Source organism: Capricornis sumatraensis, chromosome 12, assembly GCF_032405125.1.
Source record: "Capricornis sumatraensis isolate serow.1 chromosome 12, serow.2, whole genome shotgun sequence".
Taxonomy (NCBI): Eukaryota; Metazoa; Chordata; class Mammalia; order Artiodactyla; family Bovidae; genus Capricornis; species Capricornis sumatraensis.
In genome coordinates, this window is record NC_091080.1 from 65,835,662 (window position 1) to 65,849,832 (window position 14,171).

At 36.6% G+C, this 14,171-nt stretch overlaps 1 pseudogene; it reads right to left on the reverse strand.

The window, feature by feature from the left end:
* Positions 1-11,931: 11,931 nt before the first annotated feature.
* On the reverse strand, positions 11,932-13,734 carry LOC138089039 (T-complex protein 1 subunit zeta pseudogene; annotated as a pseudogene).
* Positions 13,735-14,171: the final 437 nt, after the last annotated feature.

Sequence of the window (14,171 nt, forward strand, 5' to 3'; positions counted from 1 at the left end):
AAAAGGCAGAGGAACCAAGATCAAATTGCTAACATTCATTGGATCACAGAGAAAGCAAGAGGATTCCAGGAAAAAAAAAAAAATCTGCTTCATTGACTAAGCCAAAGCTTTTGACTGCATGGATAACAACAAACCATGGATAATTCTTAAAAAGATGGGAATACCAGACACCTTACCTGTCTCCTGAGAAACCAGTATGAAGGTCAAAAAGCAACCATCAGAACCTTACAAGAAACAATGGACTCGTTCAAAATTGAGAAAGGAGTAAGACAAGGCTGTATAATATCACCCTGGTTATTTAACATATATGCAGAGTACATCATGTGAAATGCCAGGCTGGATAAATCACAAGCTGGAATGAAGATGGCTGGGAGAAATAGCAACAACCTCAGATATGCAGATGAGCCCATTCTAATGACACAAAGTGTAGAGGATCCGAAGAGCCTCTTGATGAGAGAGCAAAAGCTGGCTTAAAACTCACCATTAAGCAAACTAAGATCATGACATCCAGTCCCATCACTTCATGGCAAGTAGAAGGTGGAAAAGTGAAAGCCATGATAGATTTTCTTTTCTTGGCTGCAAAATCACTGCAGACAGTAACATGCAGCCATGCTTGTTCCTTGGAAGAAAAAGACTGAAAAACCTAGACAGTCAATCAGAAAGCATAGAGATCATTTTGCTGATAATTGTCCATGTAAGTCAAAGCTATGGTTTTCACAATAGTCATGTACAGATGTGAGAGCTGGACCATAAGAAGGCAGAGTGCTGAAGAACTGAGACTTTAAAACTGTGGTGCTGGAGAAGACCCTTGAGAGTGACTTGGACTTCAGGAGATAAAATCAGTCGATCCTAAAGGAAATCAAGCAAAGTTGATTTGCCTGGAGTAACAGGCAAATTTGATCCTTGGAGTACAGAATGAAACAGGGCAAAGTCTAACAGAGTTTTGCCAAGAGAACTCACTGGTCATAGCAAACACCCTCTTCCAACAACACAAGAGAAGACTCTACACATGGACATCACCAGATGGTAAATACCAAAATCAGATTGATTATATGCTTTACAGCCAAAGATGGAGAAGCTCTATACAGTCAGCAAAAATAAGACCAAGAGCTGACTGTGGCTCAGATCATGAACTCCTTATTACCAAATTCAGACTTAAAATGAAGAAAGGAGGGAAAACCACTAGACCATTCAGGTGAGACCTAAATCAAATCCTTTATGATTATACAGCAAAGTGAGAAATAGATTCAGGGGTTAGATTTGATAGACAGAGTGTGTGATGAACTATGGATGGAGGTTTGTGACATTGTACAGGAGACAGGGAGCAAGACCATCCCCAAGAAAAAGAAATGCAAAAAAACAAAATGTCTGTCTAAGGAGTCCTTACAAATAGCTGTGAAAAGAAGAGAAGCGAAAAGCAAAGGAAAAAAGGAAAGATATACCCATTTGAATGCAGAGTTCAAAAGAATAGCAAGGAGAGATAAGAAAGCCTTCCTCAGCTATCAGTGCAAAGAAATAGAGGAAAACATAGAATGGGAAAGACTAGAGATCTCTTCAAGAAAATTAGAGATACCAAGGGAACATTTTATGCAAAGATGGGCTCAATAAAGGACAGAAATAGTATGGACCTAACATAAACAGAAGATATTAAGAAGAGGTGGCAAGAATACACAGAACTGTACAAAAAAGATCTTCATGACCCAGATAATCATGATGGTGTGATCACTTACCTAGAGCCAGACATCCTGGAATGTGAAGTTAAGTGAGCCCTAGGAAGCATCACTATGAACAAAGCTAGAAGTGATGGAATTCTAGTTGTGCTATTTCAAATCCTAAAAGATGATGCTGTGAAAGTGCTGTACTCAATATGCCAGCATATTTGGAAAGCTCAGCAGTGGCCACAGGACTGGAAAAGGTCAGGTTTCAATCCATCCATAAGAAAGGCAATGCCGAAGAATGCTCAAACTACCGCACAATTGCACTCATCTCACATGGTAGCAAAGTAATGCTCAAAATTCTCCAAGCCAGGCTTCAACAATACATGAGCCATGAACTCCCAGATGTTCAAGCTGGTTTTAGAAAAGGCAGAGGAACCAGAGATCAAATTGCCAACATCTGTTGGATTATCACAAAAGCAAGAGAGTTCCAGAGAAACATCTATTTCTGCTGTATTGACTATGCCAAGCCTTTGACTGTGTGGATCACCACAAATTGTGGAAAATTCTTAAAGAGATGGGGATACCAGACCACCTGACCTGCCTCTTGAGAAATATGTATGCAGTTCAGGAAGCAACAGTTAGAACTGGACATGGAACAACAGACTGGTTCCACATAGGAAAAGGCGTATATCAAGGCTGCATATTGTCACCCTGCTTATTCAACTTATATACAGAGTATATCATGAGAGATGCTGGGCTGAATAAGCACAAGCTAGAATCAAAATTGCTGGGAAAATATCAATAACCTCAGATATGCAGATGATACCACCCTTATGGATAGAAAGTGAAGAAGAACTAAAGAGTCTTTTGATGAAAGTGAAAGAGGAGAGTGAAAAAGTTGGCTTAAAGCTCAGCATTCAAAAAACTAAGATTATGGCATCTGGTCCCATCACCACATGGCAAGTAAATGGGGAAATGGTGGAAATTTGACAAACTTTATTTTGGGGGGTTCTAAAATCACTGCAGATGATGACTGCAGCCATGGAATTAAAAGACACTTACTCCTTGGAAGGAGAGTTATGACTAACCTAGATAGCATTTTAAAAACCAGAGACATTACTTTGCAACAAAGGTCCAACTAGGCAAGACTATGTTTTTTCCAGTAGTCATGTATGGATGTGAAAATTGGACCATAAAGAAAGCTGAGCACTGAAGAATTGATGTTTTGAAATGTGGTGTTGGAGAAGACTCTTGAGAGTGCCTTGGACTGCCAGGAGATCCAACCAGTCCATTCTAAAGGAAATCAGTCCTGAGTGTTCATTGGAAGGATTGATGCTGAAGTAGAACCTCCAATAGTTTGGCCACCTGATGTGAAGAGCTGACTCATTTGAAAAAACCCTGAAGTTGGGAAAGATTGAAGGCAGGAAGAGAAGGGGATGAGATGATTGGATGGCATCACTGACTCAATGGATCTGAGTGTTAGTTAACTCTGGGAGTTGGTGATGGACAGAGAGGCCTGGTGTGCTGCAGTTCATGGAATTGCAAAGAATCAGACACGACTGAGAGGCTGAACTGAACTGAAATGAAATCAATCCTGAATATTTATAGGAAGTACTGATGCTGAAGCTGAAGCTCCAATACTTTGGCCATCTGATATGAAAAGCTGACTCATTGGGAAAGACCCTAATGCTAGGAAAGATTGAGAGCAGAAGGAGAAGGGGACAATGGAGGATGAGACGGTTAGATAGCATCACCGACTCAATGGACATGAATTTGAGTAAATTATGGGAGAGTGAAGGACGGGGAAGCCTTTCATGCTGCAGTCCATGGTGTTGCTGAGTCGGACGCGAATGAGCAACTGAAGAAGAAGAACAACAACAACTGAGTTCTTAATTGATATTTTTGTTTCTAAAGTAACGGAATCTACATATTTCTAGTGTCTTGGACACTAGAAAGATGCCACCCTAGAAATAAGATATTTCTTTACATTGTCCTGACCATCTCAAACATTTCTATGGTTCCTGTCCTAATTTAAGTATCATTGCCCACCTGTTTTCACTATACTTTCATATAATTATCTAAATAATCTGATTTTCTCTCTTCCTTCTTTTTGTTCTATTTCTCTTTCTTTTCTCATTTTATGCACCATAATAATATTAATAAAGTACTATACAAATGTTTCAAAACAAGAAATAGAAACCAAGCTTTTTCTATTTTCACCAAGTTTCACCAACCAAGTGAAATTTTAACAAGCATTAATCTTCCACTTAAAGAACTTAGGTTTTGGTGTTAAGGCACAAAGTCATAGTATATAAGGGAAAATGTGATACTTCTAATAAAACAACTACATTTAATAAAATAATTGCATATACTGTAAAGGAAATTCTAAATAAAGTATTTCCTTGGCCTTCAACCTGTTTCAAATGTTTGTGCATTTTAGGATTCACTTCATAGTGCATCTTCCTGTCTTCTAAGTTTAACGTATTTTACTGAAGAAAAGAATTACTATGCTGTATTCTTTTTCATTCAAACAGTTTTTGAAGTCCCACTTAATTGTGAAAATTTCAAAAAGTGAATAAAGTATATGAATTATTTGGAAATAAATGATCAAATCCAAAATAATGGTAATAATATTGAAAAAGAGAAAAAAAATATTGGAAAAGCAGAGCTTAGTCTAACACATTCCTTAGTTTAAACAATTAATTAAAAAGTAAGCATTCTTATTTATAAATGCAAATGTAGATATTTTAAAGCTAGAGGTTGGCACTCTGTATTAATTAATATACTTAAAACACACTTGTATCCACTTTCCATTCTATTTAAATATCCTCTTTGTTCTTCTACTTTTATTTTGTTTCTTCATGCAGTGAGATCTTTAATTCCGTTATATTCCTCAACTGCTTTAGACTTTTTCTCGTGTGCTGCTCCAGCATTTAACAAGGTTTTCTTAGCTTTTCAGGTTCAATGAATTTGTGAAAGTTGAAGTTATGTGCATTTCCAATCTTTTGGTTTGAAAACCAAGGGGAATTGAAGCAGTTAGGGGCTGCAGGGCAGCAGTCAACTATTACTGTTAAAAAAGATAATAATATAGTGTTAACTTTGCTAGGGAAAGTAACAAGGGAATACAAAACTAGGTTTGCAGTTGAGTAGAGAAATATCGACTCCTCCAAAGTAAATAGAAGACACAAAATACAGAACATTTCACAGAGCAATATGTAGACGTTAGGTCAGCCTTCAAGTCATTTACTACAAGCCAACTAAATTAACCAGAGAAAACTAATGCTACAGGGAAGAAGGCCAAGATTTTATCCTTAGATAGGTCATTTAGTGACAAACTGTTCTTCTCTTCTTGATCCTTTTGAGGATGTCTTTACAGTATCAGTTCATCTTATTGGAAATATCTAGATTTATTGAGACATTCAACATTAGTGAAAGTTAATTGACTATAAGCTCTCAGCAATCTTAAATAAAATAATGAGCTAGAATCTCCATTCTGTATTTAACATTAAACATGTACAGAGTGAGAAAGCACTCTGGACAAAGGATGGAGATTTATAATAAAAAGGCTTAAATTAGTTATAATTTAATTCATTATATATGTTATACATTTACGCTATTTAAATTATGAATATTACTTATTGACCAGTCATACTAAAGTGAAATTGTAACAAAATAATAAGACATAATATGCCTAAATAAATTTTCTTTAAGAAAAACATGCATTAAAAAAATTGTGACTTTTATGAGGCAAACACAGCATTACAATTAATCTTAGTTTATCCATGCTATATGTACATACACATTTTTCTATTTATAAATCTATTATTTATATTTAAATTAAAATAGATTTTAATTTAAAATATTAGAGAGGAAGAGCAAGCAGTTTCAGCTTTGACAATGAGACTGGGAAGTGTCAGAAAGTGTCAGAAAGGAAGACAGAAAGTTAGGACTGAACCAAAGTGTTTGCCAGTATCTAGGGCAGGCCAGTTCTTTCAGTGAAGGGAAAGGAGTCATCAGGCTGTTTTGTTGTATTTTACTCCACTACCTACTGCCTGCACCATAAGTATTGAAGAAAAGACTATTTAATGAGTCTTTTCTAATCATTGAGAAGAAGACATGGCTTATGATACGAGCATGAATCAAGCATAATCATCAACTGAGTAATTTGGTTTTCCATTATGGGCCTCAATTTCTTTGGCACTGAAAGAAGAAATTAGCTAATATTCTTTCCAAGCACTAAAATTTTATGATTATATACAGTGAAGTTTCAGACGTAAATATATTCTTCTTTAATTGTATTTTTAAATTGCTAAGGACTCATTTCTTTTACCTCTTCAGTACCAGTGGGTATCCATTAAAGCCATGTGGAAGACTTAGATACTAGTCATGAACATTCTGTTTTACTCTCAACCAAAAAAAGGAAAAAAAAAAAATGGTGGTCATTTTAAAATAAGTGAGAGTTGAGTGAGCTTTCAGGTCCAGGGGAATGAAGAAGGCACAGCATGGACTTTTCAGTACAAAGCGTCGATTCATATTCTGAGCACAAATGGGAGCAGTAGCTTTGGAAAAGAGACAATCTCTCTCTCTTTTTTAAGGGGTCTCAAGTGGATTGGACTTCAGAATTAACTTATAAGTGGGAAGCAGCTATGCTTCATCCCATGTGGAGTGATGGGACTGTGACAAGTGGGAGTGAGTAGAACCCTCCTAATTGCTCTCTGATTCAAACCTTTTCGATAATGCTGTGCTGGTGAAAAGTACTGAAGCTGCATAACTTTTTTGGTATTTTCTATTATTATATAAAATATTACCAACAGGATTTCTTTGCTCTTAAATCACTGACTATTGCAAATAAATGTAGAATTTATGTATTAATGGGGTCATGGTTAGCCAGAAAATGTAACCTAATCTGCATAATTATTAAGGTATGAGAGGAAGAGGGCTTCCCTGATAGCTCAGCAGGGAAAGAATCTGCCTGCAACGCAGGAGACTCTGGAGATGCAGGTTTGATTCCTGGGCTGGGAATATCCCCTGGAGAAGGAAATGGCAACCCACTCCAGTATTCTTGCTTGAAAAATACCATAGACAAAGATGCCTGATGGTTACAGTCCAAAGGTTCCCAAAGAGTCAGGCACTATTGAGCAGGAGCATGGACAAGGAGAGGGAGATAATAACTGAAATGTTTCCTCTCGATGAGTAGTGTTTCTTCCTGAACTGAGCATCCTGCATGTTAATTTTAGAATCAAAATTTTTCCTAAAGTGAGAAACAAAAAGGCATAATTTTTTTTGTTGTTGTTAATCCGAGGCTATATCTGTAGGTCTCATAAAAGAATGTGCATAGTGGTTGTCTGCACTTAGACTTGTTAGTAAGTCTTGATTTGGGGTAAATTAATTTAATCCCATGAGTCTAATTAACAAATATAGCATATGTATTACAACAGGTACCAATCTGGTCAGATAAATAAAAAGTAATTCCTCTGTGTGACAGGGCTGTGTGTGTGTGTGCATGTGTGTGTGTGTGTTTAGATGTGATGAGAGAGAGACAAAGATAGAGAGAGACAGGAGAAAAAAAGAAAGAAAGGAATAAAGGAAGGAAGAAGGGAGGGAAAATAATTTGCTGCATGAAAAACTGAAGAGATGTTATAAATCAGAGACATTAATATTTGGTGATAGAAGAGAAATGAATTATACTAACAGTGTAATCATTCTTGATCTTTGAATTCACTCTTGTGTTTTCACCTGAAATGGCAATAGGAAATTATTATAGATGTGTCAATAAATAGTTAAATTGTTTTGGAGCATTGAAATAAACATAAGTAATTACAGACAGTCTTTTCAAGTTGACTAGTAAAAAATAATGTAGAAAACTATTGTCCATTTATCAATATATTTAGTGAAATCTCCCTTCAGTATCTCCATTTTCTGGTAAATATTTGTTACAATTAATTGTAGTATGCATCTAGAATGTTCTGGATAGTTAAAAAGGGTAATGACATCTAGGCAGTCATTTAGATCATTTATTGTGTAGTCTAAATAAATATGAAATAATTTACTTTTATAATATGATAAATCCAGAGCTAATACAGGATTGGATTGGAAAAGCAGAGCATAAGAAAACATCAGGAGGCTCTCACGATAGTTCAAATGAGGGGTTTTAGTTGAAACAGAAATATGGGAAGGGCAGAACTATATTAGACTACTGTGTACTTTTCAATGTCCACAAAATTTGTGAGCGGAAAGAACTTCCAGGAGGAAAGGTAGCAGTTAGAAATACAAATTTATAGCTTCCAAAAATGCTCACACAGAAAGGCTAGAGGAAATACTGATTGTTTAGTCTAAAACATGACTCAGAATGTCTTCCTGTGAGGTTGAAAGCATTATATTGCTTTTTTCCATTATTATTATTTTCTACTTTACTGAGGAGAAAGTGAGAAAAAAATGCCAAGTCCTATTAAGAAAGCATACTTGACTAGGAGCTCTGTGTCATGCAAACCTATTTTTAAAAGAATGCTGTAAAAATCACATTTTAGGGATTCTTGGAGAGTAAGATAGACTTTCAAACTCCACTTTGCTATACAGGGCATTTCAGGGAGTCCTTACTCCAAGGGTTTGGTCACATTTGATGAGAGACTATTTTAAAATGATGTCATTCAGTACATTTAAGAAACTTAATGGATTGCAACTCTAGGAAAAAATTTATTTTTAATCAGAATTGACTATAAACAGCATCTTGAAATGAGTGGCCATTTACTGAGCTTGAGGAAAGTAATGTATTTACTTTCAAATGTCATCCAAGAGAAACACATACTACTTAAACTGTTATATTGTATTCTTTTTCATCATTAGAAAATTTATGAGGTAAGGAATGTGGATGGGACATTTGCAACAATATCCCAGGTGTTTGACAGTTATAAAAATTACCTAAGAAATAGTAGATTAAATTTTGCTAAATGAACACATGAATGAATCATATGTGGAATTACTTGGAAGAATTGAAAGGGCTTATAACTCATGATTTGAGAGGGGTAAAGTGAAGGTTTCCATGGTTTCAAGCCTGGGCAGCTGAGATGATACTAGTGTCATTAACAGAAGGAGAAACAAAAGGAGTAAAAATAGGAAACAGAATAAAAAAAATATGAAAGAGAAAAAGTTCAGAATCAGCCAAAACAGCAACACAGAAAAGTGTAATTTCGCACTATTCAGTGGGAGAATCTAGGGGAAGTTCACAGCTAGTGACAGTTTGGAGTTATTTTCCCAGATTAAGTATTGCATTCTTAAAAGTAGATGAACTTGAAGGGCAGAGAGTATAAAGAAAGTGGGTTGAAAATACCTCCATATTTAGAGAGTGAGATGGAGGTAAGAGTGGGCAAGAATTTAAAAAAAAATGAAAGCAATGACAAAAACCAGCCGATACAGACAGCATGATACAAGCCAGGAAAAGAAAGAATATCACAAGGAGAAAGTAGTCAACCCCATCAAATAAATTGGAATCATTTAAGGTTCAGAAGTGCCATCTATAACCTTCTCTCACCCCCAGTATGAACCAGAAGCAGACTAATCTAATTGAACTGACCCCCTTGGGTTCAGATTTAATTTACTAGCCCTGTCAAAACTATTTTACTTTTGGGAAATTTAACTGATTAAGTGTTCATTCTCTACTGTACCTAATCATTTTACATGCTCACATTTCAAATTCCCCATCTCACCACCTTGGAACATATGACTTCCTTTAGTAGAGCTTTGAAAACACACCAAAATCTAGCAGACGTACAAAGATAAATGTCAGATATGTTCATAAGTATAAATTCCAAATGTGCCTTTTAATTTGACATCAAGTTTAATATATTGATGCAGCATCCTTTTAATAAACACATTTACAAGTCCAACATTTCCTTCTCGCACATCAACCAGTGTTTCCAACGGATGGTTTCCCCTTTGCCTTTTATGTGATTTACTCTCGCTCCTTTCTGTCATCATACAGCAGCTACTCTTTGATTAGCCTGCAGTCAGCTGGCTTCTTTCTGTCCGGTTAGCTTGTAGCTTTCCCTCTGCACTGCCTCTCAACTCTTTCACCTCTCATTATCCTTTTGCTGTCAGTCTTGTTCAGCTCAGCTTTTGTCTTCATTCTCAGTTCCTATAACTGTAATCTCCTTCTATTTTTGGTCTGCTGATTTTGTTCTGCTTTATCATGCATTAAAAAAAAAAAATCATGCTACATTTTAAATACTGCAACAGGTCTGAAGTTTTGCACCACAGAATATTATATTAGCATTTCCCTGATCCCATTTTACTCCTGAACTTATTCCCCTTATATCATTTACTCTTCTAGGCACATTAGGGCTGAAAGTCCTCACTCTTTGTGTAGCACCCACGAAGTAATATCCTTTATTGTACTAAAGCAATTGAGAGTGGTCACCAGTGAATTGCTCCTTTTGGCTACTCCAGGGAAAGACTCTCTATTTTCTTTTTTCAATTATGATTTCTTATTTCCACTAAAGAAAAAACACTCTGAATAGAAATATAGAAAACTAAACCCAGATTTATTACAAGTCACTAGTAGGAATTTTTCCATTTTTAAATTTGTTTTGATATCATTTGGTTGGAAGAAACAAAAATTCAGAATCAACAGTTCTAATCTGTAAGTTTTATTATACCCTGTGCAACTTATACCATCATCATGACATTAAAGCATGAAAAAAAGTAAGTTCAATTACCTACTTGATGAGTTCTTGGCAAATGTCAACCAGAAGTGTCATGACTAAATTCAATTTTTATAACAGAGTTGAGGCAAATATTTTTGTGTCAGTGAACAAAGTTAAAGACACAAATTTCTTATCCATTTTAATGCTAGATGATTGCCTGTCTCAAACTATATTAGATTATTCATTAAGAAGGGCTATGAGGTGTGTTTTCCATTTCCTCCATATGACCATCCATCAGTTTTCTAATCTGTAAATAAAAGGCTCGACAAGAAGTTTCCTATGATAATTTTCTTCTAAATTGTTGTAGTTGTAGCTGTCACATCCAATTCTTTGCAACGCTATGGACTGCAGCACACCAGGCCTCAGGGTCCTTCACTGTCTCCGAGTATGCTCAAACCCATGTTCACTGAGTCAGTGATGTTATCTAACCATCTTATCTCTGGTTGCCTCCTTCTCCTGCAGGAAAGTTTCAGGAAAATTTCCCAGCATAAGGGTCTTTTCCAATGAGTCAGTTCTTTGCATCAGGTGGCCAAAGTATTGGAGCTTCAACTTTAGCATCAGCCCTTCCAATGAATATTCAGGATTGATTTCCTTTAGGAGTGGTTGGTTTCATCTCCTGGCAGTCCAAGGGACTCTCAAGAGACTTCTCCAACACCACAGTTCAAAGCATCAATTCTTTGGCTCTCAGCTTTCCTTATAGTCCAAATTAATATTTCTAATTTTGCATAATAGTTTCAATTTTGTTCACCAAAATAACAGAGATAAATGAAAATTTATCTTTTTAACTTCCCCCTTATCTGAAACTAAATTTTAGTTAATTTCATAGAAAGCTCAACAAGATAATTTCTAGAAAAAGTACTTAATCTGGAAAATTTAAAATTTTTGCAACTTAAGTTTTCTTTTCTTTTTGTTTGTGTTTTTCAAGCAAAATTTAATAACAAGGTAGATAACATATGCTTATCTAACATGTGTGTTTCTATCACGGAAGTGAAAGCAAAACATCCTGTTTATTGGGTAATTTATGGCCCCTGTATGTGTGTGCACTGCAGGGCAATTTCAAAAATACTGTGATTATAATTTTAGAACTTCGGAATCTGAATAAGTACCAGAGTTCTCCCCTTTTTTATATGTAAAAAGAAAAGAAAATACTTTGAAAATTCTTTGCATTTTGGACAAAAATTCTGTAGCTATATTCTTAGATCGTTCTGTAGAGTTTTCACAATTCAAATGATACAAGGGAAGCTTCAGATCAGTGTTTTAGAGAATTAGTTTCACCTCACATGATTTCATTAATCAGGAGAATGTTGGTGGCGATAACAGTGCAGAAATGAAGAAGCTGTTTCTACACAAAATAGTTATCCCATATGTCTACATCTTCTGCTACCATTGGCTCACCTGTGTTCAAGTCCACATCCACAAGTAGACATGATTCCAAATGTTTTGCTTGAATTTTAACTAATGTTTCCAAAGGTTTAAAACCAGAATGCTGAACAAGAGTTTTGGGATAATGAGCAAGGCATTGATAAATGCACTCCAAGTTGTGTCCTGACCTTCACACTGGGCTTGTATTTAATCTATAGATATTCATAGACAAATCCTGCACATCCCAAACAATCAGGATTTGGGTCACCAAGAGAATTTGGTGCATAAGCCCTTCCGTATTTCTCCTTTTAGCACCTCTCAGGTCTTGTCTGCCTTCTTTTCAAAAGCATCTAAAAAAATGATGTCAATTTCCTTTCAACGAAGAACAGCAAATTCTTTATCTGAATCACTACAGACTTTCTTTCTCAGGTCTATTATTTTTTGACTCTGTCTTCAGTGAATTTTGTTTTAGCTCTTACTAGTTTCTCCTTCTCCTCTGTACTCTTGCAATTAAAAAAAAAAACAAAACAGAATTCACCTCTGTGTTTTTTTCATATTCTAATAACACCACATTGTATCTGAGGATGCACACCTCTCTTACTCTCTTTTTCATATCAGGATGCTGTGCCCCCTTGTCCAAAATAAGACCTCTGATTAAGCCAGGATTGGTTTCAGGTTTATGTTTCATCCCCATGATCTCAACCATGATGAGGTCAATAGGTTCATCTTTCCTTTTTATGCCCAAAATAGAGTTCACTGTAGCCTCTGTTAATACATCAGCAAGGTCAGCATGAACTTTAGTTCATAGAGATATCCAGGGCACATCTATCTATAAGTGTTTCCTTGTCCATCTCTTTGTTTACTTTGTTCCAAAAACAAGTGCATTTCCTTTGACGCTTCAAATAGTTTTGTAATTATTCTGGGATGAAGATCTTCAAACATGTAGAGAGCCATGTGCTTTCAGTTCAGTTCAGTCACTCAGTCATGTCCAACTCTTTGCGACCCCATGAATCGCAGCACGCCAGGCCTCCCTGTACATCACCAACTCCTGGAGTTCACTCAGACTCATGTCCATTGAGTCAGTGATGCCATCTAGCCATCTCATCCTCTGTTGTCCCCTTCTCCTTCTGCCCCCAATCCCTTCCAGCATCAGAGTCTTTTCCAATGAGTCAGCTCTTTGCATGAGGTGGCCAAAGTACTGGAGTTTCAGCTTTAGCATCATTCCTTCCAATGAACACCCAGGACTGAACTCCTTTAGGATGTACTGGTTGGATGTCTTTGCAGTCCAAGGGACTCTCAAGAGTCTTTACCAACACCACAGTTCAAAAGCATCAATTCTTTGGTGTTCAGCTTTCTTCACAGTCCAACGCTCACATCCATACATGACCACTGGAGAAACCATAGCCTTGGCTAGATTCTGCTTTTTAATATGCTATCTAAGTTGGTCATAACTTTCCTTCCAAGGAATAAGTATCTTTTAATTTCATGGCTGAAGTCACCATCTGCAGTGATTTTGGAGCCCAAAAAAATAAAGTCTGACACTGTTTCTACTGTTTCCCCATCTATTTCCCATGAAGTGATGGGACCAGATGCCATGAGCTTCGTTTTCTGAATGTAGAGCTTTAAGCCAACTTTTTCACTCTCCTGTTTCACTTTCATCAAGAGGCTTTTTAGTTCCTCTTCACTTCCTGCCATGTGCTTTAGGAGCTCTCTAATGATTAGGACATTGGAAGTATACCATCCACAATTTTGTCATCTGGGTGGTTGCTACTTCGGCTGTTAAGGAGGTTGTCAGGTGTTGAATTTGCAATTTATGAAGAAGCACATTTTCCTCTTTAGTAGCTTGATGTCTCCAGCACCAGAAGTGAGCATCTTCATGGTGCCCTTAGGTTCCAAGTTGGTCCTCAGCGCGTCCTACATCCCTTGAACCCCTGCACTGCACTGATATTGACCACCAATGCTGCTTGGGCTCAGGCCACCTCGGCCTTGGGGTTTAGGATTTTCACAGCTGCCATAGCTGACCCAGCAGAGGAAGATAAGAGTCCTGGCATACGGAAAGCCCTGAGGCAGTTCAGAGTGACCAACAACTTACTTTTTCTTTACTGCAAATTCAGAATTCTTTATACAAAGTATCAGTGAGTTTCTAATTGCCAAATTCAGCTAACCTTCGCTGAATTGATCTTACCCTATCTCTTTGCTGAGGCAGCTTCATAATATGCTTTCTATAATGCTTCTCTATGCTTGATATCTTTATCCTCTGGTTCTTCTCTCTGTGATGATTCCTTCTCAATATGACCATCTGTCTCTGCTAGTATTTTTTATCTATGCAATCACATGCTGCTTATGCATTAGTTATTCTTAAAGGTGTATCTGCACCCTTTATTCCTCACCTTGCTTTCTAGATATTCACATATATTTGGTGGCGGGTCATATCTGTATTTTTTACAAGCTA